Genomic DNA, 19,096 nt, shown 5'->3' on the forward strand with positions numbered 1-19,096 from the left:
ATGTTGATCAATTGTCGACTGTTTCTTTATAACATCTATTATTCTAATCTCCAAAACGAGAGAGTACAACACCAGAAAATGTCTCTGTTATCAAGTCGAGATATCGACCAGCCTCATGCTCGAAGAAGGAAAAGTGACATGCGTTCCCACGACAATTTGATATTCGCTCCGGAACGATTCCATTCCCACTTGATCAAAGATTAGCAACCGAACGACGCACAGTGGCTCATTTTCGTTTTTCATCGGTCAAAACTTTGTAACTTTTGAACCGATAGAGATATTTTAGAAATTTTTCTTTTGGTGGACAGATAACTTCTTGAATTTTTCTCCAGTTTTAATTTAATTAAAATCGGTTCAGCAGTTGTTGCGCAATTTAAAAATAAGTAAGGAAGTATGTTCGGCCAAGCTCGACTATATAATACCCTACACTATAATTTATTTTCGTGAATGATTTTCGTAAGCGGGTCTTATGGGAGCTATGACTAATTATGGACCTATCGCCATGAAATTAGGACGTGTGATTTATGTCTATATGGAAGTTATTTCTATTGAATTTTTTGTTTATACCAACATTTTTAAGAGATTTATGCTCGTTAAAGTGATTTTCGGAAGCGGGTCTTATATGGGAGCTATGACTAATAATGGACCGATCATCATTAAATTAGGTGACATGAATTTAGTTTATATAAAACTTATTTGGAGCAAAATTTGTGTAGATACATACTATATATAAATTAACCATTTACGACCGATAAAGTATAACTTCGGGAGAACATTGCGCCAGCCATATGAACAAATAAAAATAGAACAAAAATTTGGGATTAATTTCATTCAAATGAAAAATGTGTTCAACAAACAGGTCAACAAGTATATATAGGCTTAAAGAGGACACTTTGGACTTTCTCCTGGTTGTAAGATTTGTTTAACGCCTTTTGACCCTAAGCACTTTTACTCCACTGAAATTCAAATTTGACTAAAATATAGTACCTGAGAAAAAAATTAATAACACATCAGGTATAAACGGTACAATGACAAATTATATCAGCTCTTAAAGACTATTAACCTACCAACATAACAAAAGATATATCTATAATAGTTTGCGAGTAATGATAATTTACTTCTGATCAAATTTACAAAAATCACATTTTTATAAAATTACATAAAATATTTGACTTTAACAGCATGACACGCACACAATTGACAATATTTTTATTTAATTTTTTGGCTACCTTAGTTTCAATGTGTTTACTATTGAATGGCATTACAATTTTTGAAATCGGAGTTAACAAAAAGTTGGACTTTTGGCCGATGAAATTGAGATATGAGCCACCGTGCGACGAGGTTTTTAATAGTTCTCTACGAGGAGATAATTTATGTGTATTTGTATTTTGAAATCGGAACCCAAACGAAAAAATGGGGTCGTTTTAAACATTTAACATACCCGAGGTTTCCTGCTTTGGCCACGCCTATGGTGAGCCCAGAAGTTCCAACCTCAAAACTTAATCTCGACAACACTTCCTATTTGCGCATGTCAAATTTCATTTAAATCGGACTTAGCGTTTAGAAGTTACAGATTAATTTCACCTCTACTTTTTTTATATACCACTGTGCGTCATTTTAAATCAAAATCAGTTTTCTTTCCAACCCCGTTAAAAATTTAAAGTCGGACAAAAACTGACTGAGTTACAGGTCAATAAGTTGAGGAACATCACGATATGTTGCCGAAAATAACTTCTGAATTTGAGGGTACTTCTGACATTTTTATATACAATTTGTAATGTACTCAGCAAGACCTATAACCCACGCTGGGTCATTTTCCAAGTTTTTTTTTCATCATAGTACTGTGTTATTGTAGGTTCGGACTTAAACGATTATAAATTTCTTACTTGTTTTTCTTTAAGAAAAATAATGTTAAAACAGCCCCCATCAATTCAGACGTGACAGTCTCAATGTATACAGTTTTAGTTACATAATTATTTAAAGCTTATATTGTTATGTCTTACTTAAGCTGGTTTCCTTTCTAATACATTTCTACTTTATTTTGTTGCTCATTGTGCAAATCTAGGAAAAATCGTATTATCATTAAAACAATTATGTAATTATATTAATACCCACCCACACTCATTAAAAAGTAACAGGAAGAAAAAACAAACATTTTATTTCATTATCTCTTCTAAGTAATTGTCAGTTTATTAGCCAAGTACTAATCTTTTGTTTTAGTTTGTTTGATAATTATAAAATTAACTATAATATTTGTAATATTTTTCTTTTCTATACTTTTACTTCATACAAACACTTGTTGTTTTATATTTCTTGTTCTCCAACAATCCCTTTCCGTCTCCACCAAAGTAAGTCAGACGAAAAACATTATTATCATCCCTGCTTTCAAAAACTTTTTTTTTTTAGTTTTTATGATAGGAAAAACTTTAAAAAGATTTTATTTAAGTTGTCAATACGGAAGTGCTCTACTTAGTTCTTTAATACGTTTGAAAAAAAATACAATTCTTGCGACTTGCATTAAATGGTGGTTGGCTTTTTTACTTTAACAAAAAAAAATTATAGTTAAGAAATGCAAGAAAGTATAACTAATAATTTGTATTGCTACTACTTCTTATATATAAAGAAGTTTTCTTTTTTAAATGACAGAAATATATTATGACAGAACAACGTTAGTTTTTTTCAAGTTGTTTTAATACAGTGTTTGTATGACTTGGTGTAATAAAATTAAAGTAAATTCCCTAATTAATATTCATTAATGTATATTTATGCACAATTAAGAGACTTTCAACCTCAAGTACATACATTAGTAGCAATTTATGATTAATAAAAAAATAGATATTAGTTCTTTTGCAACAGACTGCTTCATTTGAGATTATATACATTAATGAGTTGTATTTAAAGCAGGTGATTTTTGCATTCCAGCTATAATTATGCTAAACACATAAACCTTTTTATGAATATTTGTTTTTATAAACCTTTAATAAAATAAAAATTTAATTATGAATAAGAGCTTAAGTACCTCTAAAACAAATAAGTAATTCTGGAAGGAGTGCAATCGGAACCATTTCAAGAACCATTTAATGGCTGCCTAGGAACCAGCGATGTAGCAACCATTTCTATATCCCACTCAGTGCAACACTATGTTGATACTAAAGTAATTCTACAGGTGCTACATGTTCTTTGGAAATAGTAATTTAAAAAAAATAAACATTTTTCAGGAATTGGGCTTTATGGGAGCTATGAAAGTATTTAGAGCTTAATACAACATATTAAGATAATAGTTTAAACTGAGCTTAGTCGAAAACTAAACTCTCAATTAGCATGTAGTATGAAATGAAATTGACTCTGATGGTTTCTTTGCTACTATCAAATTTTTTATTAAAAGCGAATATATATGTATTTTCTATTTATTTTTTTGTTTTTGAATAAAATAAATATTGTTTTACTATGAGAGAAAAATCTGTCACGTACGGTATGTCATTTAAATATGACGTTTTGATATTTGGTTTAGAGTAATAAATTAAAAGAAAACATAAAGCCTCAAAATCACTTCCGTTGTTTATCAATACACTGGTGGATATTCCTATAAACGCACTTAATTTTTTTCTGTATTTTTGTTATATCTTTGTTGTTCTCATCCAAAAGCAAAATTTAACTTTTTTAATGAGAGACAACTTAACAGTACCTTTTGAAAGTAAACAAGTTTTGTTTCTTATTCTTGCTGTTTGCCTTAATTATGCGATCAAATGTTCTTGGTGCTTTTTTAAGTGGAAGATTCGTATAAACGCAGACGTGAAATTTGTTTTTAAAAAAGTTACCAATAATAAAATATTGTAAATTTTAGTTTTTTTTCAACCAAAGGTACGTTTCTAATAGTAACATCTCAATTTACTGCAACTTTTTCTATTTGAATCAATAAATTTCATCACTTTTTAAGATGCCCAAGGGAACTTTTTTGTCCGATCAAGAAAAGCTTCAAATTCAATTTTTTCACGACCAAGGATGTTCCAATAGAGAAATTGGACGTAAAATCGATCGTTCGGAAAGAGTGGTGCGAAATTTCTTGAAGAAAGGTCAAAATTATGGAGTTCGCAAACCTAAAAAGGGAAATACAAAACTAACAAGAAGACAACTTAATCTAATAAAACAAGAAGCAACCCGCAACAAATTGAATTTCACACAAATAAAGAATAAATTGAATCTTCCAGTGACTTCCAAACACGTTGCACACATTTTACGAAACGATGAAAACATAAAAAGGAAAAAGCCGAAATGTAAACCAATGCTAAAAAAGCACCATAAAGAAAATCATCTAAAATTCGCAAGAAAATATATGAAATGGACAGATGAGTGGAAAAAAGTAATTTTCTCTGACGAAAAAAATGTAATTTAGACGGTCCTGACTCATACTCATGCTATTGGCACGATTTGAGATCAAACGATGTTCGGATGTCAAAACGTAATTTTGGTGGTGGCAGTGTTAAGGTTTGGGTAGCGTTTGCTGCAGTTGGCAAGTCGAAAATATATTTTGTTCCGACAAAAATGAATAGTGTGATTTATAACGAACTGTTGGAAGATGCTCTTCTCTCATTTATGGATGAAGATTGCATATTCCAACAAGATAATGCTGCATTATTAATGAACTATGTTCCTACATTCCTCTGTTGGACTGGCCGGCTTGTAGTCCGGACTTAAACCCAATGGAGAACTTGTGGATATACATGGCCCGTAAAGTTTATGCAAACAATGCCCAAAATGAAAGCATAATGACTGTGACAGAGTTGAAACTAAACAAGTCTGGGAGGAAATTTATTCCGATCTGCTTCAAAAATAAGTGGAATCAATGCCAGGCAGTATTTTTGAAACAATCCATAACAAGGGATCATCCACACATTATTAATAATGCTACATTGGCCCATAAATTAAAGTGCGTTTATAGGAAAATACCCTTAAAAATGGCTGTTAATCTCGAAAATTAAGTAAAAAAAAAAATAAATAAAGTTCAAATGAATTTTTTTTGTAAACAATATTTTAAGTGAAGTCTTAAGTAATTTAATAAACAAATTTGTAGCCCCCTAAATGTGATCATGTTTAATTTTTACAATCTTTTTAAAGAAAAGTAGTGTGTGTTTATAGGAATATGCACCAGTGTAGTATTTATTAGAATTCATTCGATTACTGATCGTTCGATTAATCGAATAATTTCTTACGAATAATTATTCGAACAATTTAAAAATGGCCATTTTCGAATAACGAATAATTCGAATAATTTTATGTGGAATAATCAAATAAAACAAATAAATGTTCATATATACATATTTAAATTTATTAAATTGCTTAAAATTTTTCATAATTTCAAAATTAAATAAGTAACAATGACTCAGAAAAATTGTATTGCTTCTGAAATTAGACAAATAACTAAAGACAAAGGTACTGTTGGTCGCTGTAGATGAGTGTTACAATAGCTTCTTCTGTAAATATATAAATATTACTGCAAGAAGGAAGTTACAATTCTAAAAACAAATCTTTCAAAATTTTTAACTTAGGACTTGAGCCAATGAAAATAAAAGGTACGGAATAAAATATTTGTTACTTAGCTGGCGAAATATTAGAATAATCGCAATTAATAATCAAAATATTAACTTAAATTAAAGTGGAGGAGAATGTGATGGAGAATGTGGTTTTGAAACGGTTGTGGAAAGTGATATTGAGGATGACATTTATAATGATAACGTTGAAATAGACAAAGGCCATGATCTTAAAATATATATGTAAGTGACGTTATTAACCGTTTACGTAAGTGTTGCAAAATATTTAATAAATCGAATGATAAACACAAATATTGCAAACTAACGTTTTGCTGCAAGAAAAGCATGGAGTTCGTCTTATACATGATTTTGATCATCGTTGAATATCTTTGTCTAACATGGTAATAAACTGTTTGAGTATTTGTAAATGCGTCAATCATACACTGCCTGACTTCAAATTAGCCACGTTCACTGACAATGATGTCAAACTTTGGGCAGATTTGTGTAATTCCCTGAGATATTAAGCAAAGATTCGGAACCCTGATAGAACTTGAGAGCATAATACAATTTGTTATAAATAATTTAGATAAAGTGAATAATTCATTTACTAAAGAATTAGTTAGTTACTCATTTTAAAACCCGAATTAATGAACGACATAAAAAAGTTCTTAATACGTTTATATTGTACTTGAATTCAGGATCATGTCCAACTAGCTCAAATTTTTTAAAGCATAGCTCCAAAACGGAAACTATAGGGTTTGCTAGTCAATTGTTTTGTAGATTGTTCGTGAGTTAATCTGATCTGATTTTTTGCATTGGTTTTCTCCTCTGGGGCGTATCAAAAAACGGCTTCGCTCAGAAAAGATTCTTTTTACATCGTGGGCCTTAGTCAGGTTGCAACGATTTCTTAATCTGGTGCGAAATGCAAATCGGCTTTCTGAAATATTATAAAACCTTTCTGCAATGCAAAAAACTTTTCAGAGCGAAGCCATTTTTTGATACACCCCAGAGGAGAAAACCTTAGCGCCCAGCCGATTATTGGGAGTAATTTCATTTTACCCTTTGGTAGTTTTTCAAGTTTGAAAATTATTTAATTTTTGATGGGAACTATTTCATATGGAGTTATTTCATTGGGAGTTATTTCATTTGGGAGCTATTTCACGGTACCAAAATTTAATGATGGACTTTGTTTTCGAATCTTTTTTAACATTATCAATACTTGATTTGTTAACTATAACATTATTTTTTGTTTCTCTTTAACAATAAAATATAAAAAACCGACATCAAAACTTAGTTCTTTACTTTTTTAAAAAAATTTAAATTATTTGAATAATTCGATTAATTTTAAACGTGTGATCGAATTATTCGAACAAGTTAAAATCTCTTATTCGAATTATTCGTTTTATTCGAACAAGAGAAAAATCTAATAATTCGAATATCCTAGTATTTATCAAGCTTGGCCTTTATTTGAGTGATGGTTTTTTCCGCAAATAATAATGTTTAATGAACAGACGAAATTTACTTTCTTTCCAATTTCTCCTCAAGTCACGAGGTAGTCTGCTCATCAATGGCTGTCAAACAAAAACTAAATGACATAGCTTGTTAAAATTTTTACAGGACTCAGCTGAGAGATGCTGATATAAAATTCAAAATGTCGTGGACTTTATTGACCCACCTTTCAGACAACATTTTCCATATTAAGACCTATAGTTAGTGCTAACTTTAAGATAAGTTTTTACTGTTAATTGCACTTACTGTAGAGGTCTAACCTTGCTGTATTGGACAATTCTGAGCCTTTGATATAAAAGGGTTAATAAGTAATGTCCTAAATATTTAATATTAGAAAATCGTAAAGTAGCAGTACATAGAAATAATCTGAAAATAAATATTAGAAAATAGTTTACGAAATGGTTTTCAAGAAAAAATGTTAACAAACTTGTGACTAAAAGTAAAATTTCCACTAAAATTAGCATTTATTACAATCGAAAACAATTTAACTAATTTAATAAATTGATAAATTGAATCAATTTTAAAATTTTCTATTTTAGATGATATTTTTTTAGAACTTGGGAACATCAAGTTAATGGCCAACCTAATGGTCAAGCTACCTTCAGAAATATTTTAATTTACTCTGTAATTTATTCACCATTATTAGCATTTGGTTTAGCTTACACTAACGTCAAGCTATATTATTATAAACAATCCTTAAGAATTAATTAAATATTTGAACTCCCCTTAACAAAAAGGCAATTTGTTGAAAAACTTGTTTTTTAAACCAACTACTTGGTGTATTACATCAAAATTATAACACGAGAATAAATGGTAAATGTTGCATAATACAATTTTAAATAATATTTCTTGTTAAATGAAAAAAAAAAATAACTCTACAAAACGCGGCCACTTTAAATAACAGTCTGTCTAACGATTTATATGACTTCCTATTCTACTCTACGTTTTTGTTCTCTCGCACTTTTTGTTTTAACTTAAATACTTTTGCTGTTGCTGATGCAAGTCTTCTTCCGCTGTTTACGCCATTTTGATGTTTTATAACACAACTTCCGTAACCGCATGAAAGACACCATCGCAGAGAAGGCATCACAAACGTTTAAGTCATTTTTAGAAAAAAGAAATATAAAAATTCGTAGTAGAAATTTAACATATGAAGTCAAGTAGAACGAGTAGAATATAAAATGTGAAAGGAGCTTAAGACAGTTTTGTTATTGCACACGTAGTTTATATGTATGTATATTGTTGCTATTGCTGCTGCTATTCCTCATGGTTGTAAAGTATAACGTGCTGTCAATACAAATTTCCTGCTGCTGTCTTTGACTTACACACATGTTTGAACACATACATTGTACATGACTTTTAATTTTAGTCCTGGTTTTTAAATAACAATTGCTTTAAGACGTTCGTTAGTTTTTGACTCGACTGCAGTTGAGTAACAGGGAAGGATTTGAAGGAAAACTAATAACATACATATTAGTTTATTTTTCTTTAAAGACATTGTTAATGAGTCAAGTCAATTTACTTTTTTATTGTAGTCATTGTAGATTTTGAGCCCTAATATTTTGGTATAGGGCCAAATATTCTTTTATGTTTGGTAATTTCGTAGTCGGTAATGCCGTGACCAAAAATATATCACATGGTTGAACATTAATTTATTTAATTTTCAACATTGTCTCCTTTGAGCTCTATGCACTTTATCCAACTTTTTTCCAATTTGTTTATCCCTTCCAAAAAAATAAGATTTGTCGATGTCATGAGAGATGATTTCATCGTCGCAGTCAAATCTCTATCCGCCGAGACAAGAAATAGTCACCGCGGGCTAAATCCTGAGATCTAAGGCGGAAGAGGGAGAATTTGGTAGCCTAATTCATGGATTTTTGCCATTGAAACTGCACATGTGTGTACCCTTTTATGCACCCGATTGTGAGCAAATACGGAAGCCATATTGCTTAACCCTCTAACCCGTAGGAGTGCCTCAAGGCATGCATTACAAAACACAAATTATCTCAAAAAGTAATTATATATATTTTTTTTAAGTTTAACTGTGACTTTACTTACAGATTTGTTAACTTTCCCCTCGAAGGTCGAAATCCATTCTGACTTTTAGTTTTTGTTCTATCAGCTGTTTTGTGAGTGATGTCATAATTTTAACACTTGCAATTTTGGGTGTCATGTTTTTTTTCAAATCAAAGTTTCACTAACTTTTAGTCGTCGGATTTTTATTAGTTCTTTATCATTTCAATAAAATCGTATCATAATTATTGTTTATTACACCTAAACTGGCAACAATGCCCTGAGGCACTCTTCACCTTTTTGCACCTGGTTCCTAAACTTAATTTGCAAATTAATATCTGATGGTTGTTCTGAGTTTATTACCCAAAACAAATTATGCGACAACTTTTTCTTAGCTTTTTAAAGTTTGCGGGTTAGAGGGTTAAAGATTTCTCATACCCAAGTGATCATTCAACATTGAAACCACTGAGACATGTGAGATGCCTATAGCTGTCACAATTTCTGTCTCTTTCAATTACCGATCGGCTAACACCATATCGTTTTTTTTCAATTGTTTCAGGTGTAGGGACGCCCATTTGAGGTCCCTACACCTGAAACAGCAAATTCGGCATCTTCCTATACAGCCAAAACAAAATTTAGTAAACCACTTTTTACTATTGAAATGTTTGGTGCAGAGTGAGTGATAGTTTTTTTCTGCAAAAACTAATGCTTAATGATTAGATGAAATCCACATTTATTCTATTTAACCTCAAGTCACGAGGTAGTCTGCTACCAATGCACAGTGGGTTGAATCGCTTTCAAAGTGACGCTTAACTCAGACAATAATGTTAGATTTTTTTTTATATATATTTTTTTTAAAGATTATACCTTATTAATTAAAAAAAATAGAAAAAATTTTAAATAACAAAATTTATAAAAAAAAAATTTCACAAAAGAAAAAATTTTCATGTCCATTGAAAAAATTTTTAAAACTAATATCTTCCGATCGGGACGAAATTTGCACCAAAGTTAGTTCAATTGGATAGTAATTTAGGCACAATTTTTCATTAAGATCGGTCAAGAACTCTCTGAGTTAAAGGGGTTTCAAATTTGACACTTTAAGCAAACAGGTGTTTTTTCTCATCCCGAGTTACCTCACTTTGAGGCCTTGAGGCTCCGGCGCATATTAGTGATTTAACTCCAAATTCAAAACTTGAACTCCGCTTCACCTCCTCTAAAGTCATGGGTAATTTTATTAAAATCGGATAATAAGGACAATATAATTTACAGATTTATTTCCATTTTTTCATTTCCGCCACAGTGCAGCTCGAGCCTTTTAATAAAATCTTAATTTAAAGAAAGGCGCGCAACATTTTTTGTTAAAATAAAAGCCTTAATGTTGTCCTTTTTGTTATTATATAGTTTAAAAACAAACAACTACAAACATATTTAGTTATTATCCATCAAAAATTAAAAATACTGCAAATTTGGAACATTTAGAAAAAAAAAAAAAAAAAATACTTTTACAAAAAAAATCTAAATAAAAATTCTTATTCATATACTCAAGTACCTGAAGTTGATGGTTCCATCATAAAAAGTTAGCGTTTAATTTAAATTTTTATTACATTATCTAAAAATATGAAAAATTTATCCACTTCGACAGTATACTGCAGAAAAAGTATGCAACCTAGAATAACGATTTTAGCTACTAGTGATGTAGAATTTTGTCTATTTTTACCCGGTATTCTAAGAAATCAATTAAGCGCCACTTTGAACATGATCCAACCCAACGTGCAATGGCTGTCAAACACAAACTAAATAACGTAGCTTGCTCAAATTTGACAGGAGTTAACTGACAGATGCCTGTTGTCATGAGCAGTGTGGCCCTTTCAGTTAAGAGCAGGAAATTCAAAAATTCATATGTATCTTCTTTTAAAAAGTGTGCCAAAATATTAAACTACATTTTGCTAACACTTAGCAACAGTTTTTTCAAGAAAGTAATACATTACTTAAATAATTTTATCTCTTACCAAATATATTTTTATTACAAACAATGTTATTGGATTTTTAAGCCACGCACACCGTAATAGTATGTTTCCAGCTAGAATTAGTAAGAAAATAATTTATAAGTCTTTAAATGCTTTGAAGGTTTTAAAATCCTTAGTTTATTTCAATCTATTTTGTTCTTCAAAGCATCGCCCTCTTCAACCAACAGGCCCTTGACACAATAAAGAATTAATTATAACCTCTATGCATCGAGTACTACTAGTATCTACAGGCACCGGAAATAAGGATAATCATAATTCATATGTAGTTTTTGTTTGTGTGTAGTATAAACAGCAAACAACACACAACAAGCAGCAATATACCCAACCAAACAGGCTGCCTGCCAGCCAGCCAGCCATGCAACAGCCAAACAAACCATTTTATATACGGGCTTAGAAATGCATCTATGTATATGGCATAAAGGTGTTTAGGAAAATATGTTGGACAAACAAACAAACAAACTTTCATACCCCCATACACATTGTAGTAGTAAAATGTAAATAGATTTTTGAATTGTGTACTCTATAGTTAACAACTGCTTTATACAGGGGATCTTAAAGCCCTAGTATAAAATTTATGAGTAGAAAACATACAACAGCAACCAACATCGATATATGTATATGCACCAGGAAAGGCAACATTAGTTTATGTTTCAATTATATTAAAACAGACCGTTTGGGTGCCTTTTGAATTGTTCATTTTGTTGGCTCTTTTTCCAGTTCTTTTTTTGTTTTATACCCTCCACAATGAGTGGTAAGTAAGGGTATACATTAGAGTTACAGCTGATTTTTTTTTTTAGATTTCAAAGAGTGTCGGATGGAATATTGTGACAATAGGCCTAAAAGTTAAGTGCTGAAAATTTGAGCCAAATCGGACAACGATTTTTGGACGCGCATCGAGGTTCAGATATATGCAAAATTTTACTATTTGTATGAAATAAATAGGTGAAACTCGCTAACTTTCTGCATTGTTTTCTAGAAATATGTAGATTTATTTATATTAATGAATATTACATTATTTTTTTTTTTTTGGAAATTAACCCTTTATCTCCTTAGGGTCAAAATGACCCATAATCTGTATTATCACTTTTTGTAAAACTTTTGCTACTAAATAAATAGTTTTGCAATTGAATGCAAAAGAATCGAAATGTGTAGGTAATTATCGTTGTAATAAGATATAAATGACAAAATTTGGTTAAAAAATTTTAAAGTTATTACAAATTCACCAGACCATTCATCAGGCCACTTGAACAAGAATTTAGGAAAAAAAATTAGCGAATTCATAAAAAATAAAATAAAAGCTAATTTTTATTTAAAATATATGTGTATTTACATGTATGTGAGTTTTTGTCTTCGTAAGATACCGTTAACCTATTCGCAGGTATGACCAAACAAAATAATATTTTTAACGGTTGTTTCGAATCTCCATTTACAAATTGTTAAACATTTTGTTAAACAAATTTCAGAATTTTTTAATCATCACATTGGGTTTTATTGAGATCATAATAGGGAATAAAAATATGAAAAAATTATGTCAATACATCTTGCAGTTTTTCCGTACCTGCGATTTAAATTTTGCGATTTTCAAGAAAAACTAATTTGTTGGCCATATTTTGGCGAATGAGACCAATTTCCTTACTGTTATAAATTTTAAGTAAAACCTATTCATAATATTATAGTCCTGGTAATTTTAAATATAGTCTGAAAGGTTTACTAAAATCGGAAAACGTTAACCTTTAAATCGTGAAGGTAAAATTTTTCAATATTTGAAATTTCTAATGAAAAGATAGCGAAATGTTATATATTTTGGACCGATTTTAATGAAACTTGAGGAAAATATAACATAAAGTCCTGAATTTAAAATAACATCACAAAAATGGAAATTAACCCTTAGCAGCACTTGGCATCCAAATGGCCCTTAACTTTTAAAATCACGAAAAACACAGCCATTTTAACCCCAATTGCTCTTAAGGGTTAAAATCCATTTTTGAACTGTTGTGTAAATGTTAGACTCCAGTGAATATTTTTCTCAAGTTTCATTCAAATCGGCCCAAAAATATATAACATTTCGCTATCTTATCATTAGAAATTCCAAATATTGAAAAATTTGGCCTTTGACCTTCACGATTTAAAGGTTAACGTTTTCCGATTGTCACTCTAGTATACATTTATAGGTTTTCATTTCTACAATTTTCATTTGCGACCCAATAAAGTGTATATATTATGGATTGTTATAGATAGCGGATTTGATACAGCCATGTTCGTCTGTCTTTCGAAATCAAACAAAGCTCCCAAATAACTTAGATATGTATATGATTCACAAATAAATCTATTAGCTATAGTCCAACTTATCATTTTTTACACAAATTTTTGTTCATTAAAAATTTTACTTGCTTTTAGTATTTACCTTAATGCATAATTTGGTGAAGGGTATATAAGATTCGGCCCTACCGACTATAGCAGTCATTCATGTTTTTGTTTTGCTTTGTCTATTATAGTTGTACAATGTACATTCAATACAATTATGTTTCTGCTTTCAAAAAGGTAATTGTGACTCCCTGCCAGGAGTATTATATATAGTTACCACATGCTACATTATGCATGCTACAAATGTGAAGTTTATTTTTTAGTTTTTTTTTCTTCTTGTTTCTATTTTTCGTTAGTATTTCAATAATGAATGTGTTTTTTTTTGTTGCTCTTGTTTGGATATTTCTTCGTCTAAATTGAATTACAGCTTGTATGTGCCGCATACTGAGGAAGAAATAAATAAGAAATATAAAAGTAACAGCAGCGGCAACAGAAATGTATGCAATACGTATAGTAATAATGAAGAAGGCAACAAATTATTCAACGAGGGTTGAGGAATAAAACTAAAGACATTAGGAACTAATAAAATCCTTCTATTGAACTCTAGATAATATATACAGGTTTCTAATATCTAATCTATTATGGCTTAAATCGCCCGGAGTTCAAACAAGAAATGCATTTTCTTACGAAAATGATGCTATCAACTTTACTTTAAGCTTCATTTTGTAAACTTTGCATAAGCAACCCTCTTAGTGAATTTAGTATTTTAAAAAAATGTACTGTATATCCAACTCATAAAGCGACCTTCGCATGTCCAGCATTGTACAGTGGTTACAATTATAAGGAAGTGAGTGACAAAAAAGTTAGAGTTAAAGTAATTTGCTGAAACTCGCAAAGTATCTTTTTGACGATATAAGAATGATAAAAGTGACTTTGTTACCCTCTTCATAATTAACCTTGTTTTATGATGTTTCCTAATTTTGGGTCAAGAGTTAACCGTTCGTGATTAACTCTAAATTAATTTCAGTTCTCTGCTAATATTTACAATTTCTCCAAAGGCAAGATATGCAAGCACATCACACGAATTAAATACGCAATGACTGCCATAAATATAACGTTTAAAACATGATTGGCTTTAAGCAACAGATCACACAAATAGTATTTATTCACAAGCACATTATCAGTATTTATTAGACTAGCACCCACCTTAAAGTATACCGATCGACTCAGAATCACTTTCTGAGTGGATTAAACGATGTCCGTCTGCCCGTCTGGCTGGCTGGCTGCCCATGAAAACCTTTTGCGCAGAGTACAGGTCACAATTTTGAAGATATTTCGATTAAATTTGGTACATATAATTTTTCGGCCCATGGACGGAGCATATTGAAGCTGGCAGAAATCGGTCCATTATTTCACCTAGCCCCCATACAAATGTCCTCCCGAAATTGGACTTTATCGGTCATAAATGTTTAATTTATATAGGTATCTCCCCAATAAGTTTTATATACACGGAATTCATGTCACCAAATTTTATTGTGATCGGTCCATAATTGGTCATAGCTCTCATACAAGACCCGCTTCCGAAAATCACTTTAAAGTGCATAAATCTCTTAAAAATTTTGGTATACACATAAAATTCAACATAAATAACTTTCATATAGACATAAATCACACAACCTAATTTCATGGTGATCGGTCCATAATTGGTCATAGACTCCATATAAGGCTCATTTCGAAAATAAATTATTGAAATTCTAAAAGAAAAAGGTTTTTGCTCTTTTACTTAGTGTAGGCTATTATATGGTCCGACCATACTTTCTTACTTGTTAATTCTGGAATTATTCTGAATAATAACCAAGCAAGGCATCCGCTGCAGTACTTTTTGTGTCAATCAATGCTGATATTCTATGCTGTTTTGTTCTTTTTCAAGAATTTTCAAAAATTGATGTGGGCTTACTTTACTTTTGAGGTTCTATTTTAAGTGGAAAACTTTGGTAACTTTGGTAACAACTTATCTAGCCAATCTGTGTGATTTTTTAAAAAGCCAGACTTAATTTTAAAATTTTTTCGATACTTCTAACTAAATATTGGGTATAAGTATGACTTAATTTTTTCAAATGTTTAACTTTTATTTTGCAAGATTTGTACAATACAAAATTATTCAAAGTATTGGCCATAGTTAGCTATGATCTTTTCCCATCTTTCTGGCAACATATGGATTCCGAGCCAAAAGCACTGCTCATCTTTTGAGGCCTAGACTTAATCAAGACAATATCGGATACTCTGTTCCAAAGTGAAGGGAATCCCAGAGAGAGAGAGAGAGAGCATTGTGCATCGATCGAAACAAATAGGAGTCGGACAGGACATGGTCTGAACTATAAAGCGGGTGAAGAAAAACTTCCCAAGCACTACTTTCTACATGTGGCCTAGCGTTGTCATAATGGAATATTACGGTTTCATGTCTGGTTTTTCGGCCACTTCAAACGAACCATTTGCTGGTCATCACAGGTTCCCTGTGATGTTCTGGTCAGATTTTAGCAGCTCATATTATATCTTTTTGCTACCACCAAACATTACTTTAGCGCCATTGATATTTCGCATTGGTGTCGAATCGTCTGGTTGGTAGGGCTTCACATACGATCTCTTACGCTTCGGGTTTCGCAATGGATCCATTTTTCATAAGTAATGATTCGGTGCAAAAATAATTTTCATTTCTAGCGTTCAGACATCATTTCGGACATGCAAAATTGTCTTTCAAGGTCTCTCGGCTTCAATTCGTATGGTACGCATTTTTCCTGCGTTTGGATGAATCCTGCTGCTCACGAACGTTTTGAAGCTTTTGTTGAGTTTGACAACAATCGTCATGGAGCAATGCATCCAGTTTTTGGTCTTCAACTTTGTTGGCTGTCCTGGGTGATCATTGTCTTCCGTGTTAAAATCACCACTTCTGAACCGCACAAAACATGTCTCACTCATTGAAACCGATGGAACACATTCACTACAAGCTTTGATGAGCTATGGGTGTGCTTTAGCTTCACTTGTTTTCTAATTAAAGCAGTAAAGCAAAACTTTCCGCATATGACGATTTGTTGGTATAAAATTCAACATTTTCGAGTGTTTACACTACAGTGCACTGTAGCGTTCAAGCATCATTTCGGAAACGCACAATCGTCTTTTAAGGTCTCTCGGCTTCAATTCGTATGGTACCCAATTTCCCTGCGTTTGGATGAATCCTGCTGCTAACGAACGTTTTCATGCTTTTGTTGAGTTTGACAACAATCTTCATGGAATAGTGCCTCCACTTTTTGGTCATCAATCCAACAAACCATCTCTCACACATTGAAACCGATGGAATGCATTCACCCTAAGTTTTGATGAGCAATCGGTAAAGGAAAACTTCCCGCATATGATGATTCGTTGGTACAATATTCCAAAAAAAATTCATGATTACAATTTAAAGTTCAATAACTAATTGAATATAAATGACAGTCATGCATCCTTCAAAATGACATGTAAGTTATTAAAAACAAAAACCGCTTTCCAAATATATGCCACGTATTGAAAAGCTCAAATTTTTAAGTCATACACCAAATATTTCATACACTTTAATAATTCACAAAACGGGTCATCTCCACCTTAAAATTAATGTATTTGACTATCTCATCAATCTGGGCTTTTCACATATTTGAGACCCTTTAGAGAACCAAATTCAAAAAATTAACAGTGTTTTTTTATGAAACAAAGCAATGGAAATTACATTAAAGTACAAGCAAAAACCACATTTATTAAAGGGAATTACGTGCATCATAAACACAATTATAATTATCAGTGAAATATATTATTTTTTTTAAGATAATGAAAACCTTAAAATCTATCCACCGATTAAAAATTAAAAGTTTCGGTTAATTGCAGATTTGGCCGAATATTATGTTCGGTTCTGAACCAAAAATTTTAGGTCGGACACTAATGTTTTTCAATATTTTATAAACATTCTGTAATTCTCTCCTAACTACACACTGTGTGTATGGTAGTAAACTAATCCGGTTATAGAATTCGGTTGGAAAACTAATTAAAACTCATTTTAAATATGATAAGCAGATTTTTGAAATTTTATATTGTAGAAACCATAATAGAATTTACAGGCGTCTGTCTAATATAAAAACATTGCTTCAATTTACAGTTTTAATAATTTTAATTAGGCACTTTTATAAAATATTTTTAAAAAATTGCTGTTTCACTTTGAAGTAAATTTAGAAATAATCAAAACAAACAGAGCTGTACAATTTTGCTGACCTTTGAGACTATTTATTATAAACATAGATTTTTGTATTTTTGGCTAAACCACTGTTCATTATTTTGTATAATATTTGATAAGTCATTTTTGTTTCTTTCTACCATTCCTTCCGTTTTACTTGGGGGATTTAATAGAAATTTATTTTATTGACCGTCAACAGCAGCAAAGCCAGACACTGTAGTACCTGGAGCAAAAGTCATTTTATAGGAGGAAAAAAAATAAAGAACAAACCAACCAACCTAGTAAGCAAGCAGCTTAAACTTCTTGGTATAAATATTATAAATAAGTTGGGGAAAAAAGTGTTTAAAAAACAACAAGCCAATGACTAAGAAACCCAGTTTGAAGCAATTTTCCATTGCAGTTAATAAAGATGTTTGTTGCACTCTGGGTTGTATGTTTTTTGCAGTATATTTATTTGCTATGTAGTGCCAGGAGGCAAGAAAAAAATATGTGCCAGTAAATTGTAATGTATCACACTAACAAGCAATACAAAATGAAAAGTCATAAACTATAAAGAATTGTGTATGTACGACTGTGTATATGAAAGAAAGTAATAAGGTAAAATTACTTTTATGGGCAAATTCACGATTTATTATGAAGACATTTTAAAAGAAATTTAAAATTCTTTATTTTTATTAATATATTTAAAAAACAAGTAAGAAAGTATGATCGGTCAAGCCCGACCATATAATACCCTACACTAAGTAAAATAGCAAAAACATTTTTCTTTAAAAATTTCAATAAATTATATTTTTGAGTGATTTTCGGAAGTGGGCCTTATATGGGGTCTATGACCAATTATGGACCGATCACCATGAAATTAGGCCGTGTTATTTATGTCTATATGAAAGTTTACAATGTTGAATTTTGTGAGTATACCAACATTTTTAAGCGATTTATGCACGTTAAAGTGATTTTCGGAAGCGGGTCTATATGGGAGCTATGACTAATTATGGAGCGATCGTAACAAAATTTGGTGACATGAATTTTGCATATATAAAACTTATTTAGAGCGCAATTTGTAGAGATACATTTATAAATTAAACATATCGGAAAGACATTTGTATGGGGGCTAGGGGAAATAATGGACCGATTTCAGCCAGTTTCAATAGGCTTGGTCCACGGGCCGAAAAAATAATATAAACCAAATTTGATCGAAATATCTTCAAAATTGCGACCAGCCAGACAGCCAGACTGGCGGACGGACGGACGGACATAATTAATTGACTCAGAAAGTGATTCTAAGTCGATCGTTATACTTTAAGGTGGGTGTTACACTAATAATACGCTCCCCACTATGGTGGTGTATTGTATAATTAATACAAATTTTTAATATTGCATGAAGTCATCGAAAAGTTCTTGTGTTTTTATGTACGTATGTGTAATATTTTCCAATTTAAAAATTAATCATACGTGCAGTG

At 31.1% G+C, this 19,096-nt stretch overlaps 1 protein-coding gene across 1 annotated transcript in view; it reads left to right on the plus strand.

Annotated features, from left to right (window-relative positions):
- Nucleotides 1-19,096, plus strand: part of LOC135952597 (uncharacterized) — a 234,651-nt gene that overhangs the window by 49,709 nt on the left and 165,846 nt on the right. The gene's annotated exons all lie outside the window — the stretch shown is intronic.

This window comes from Calliphora vicina, chromosome 1 (genome assembly GCF_958450345.1).
Source record: "Calliphora vicina chromosome 1, idCalVici1.1, whole genome shotgun sequence".
Classification (NCBI taxonomy): Eukaryota; Metazoa; Arthropoda; class Insecta; order Diptera; family Calliphoridae; genus Calliphora; species Calliphora vicina.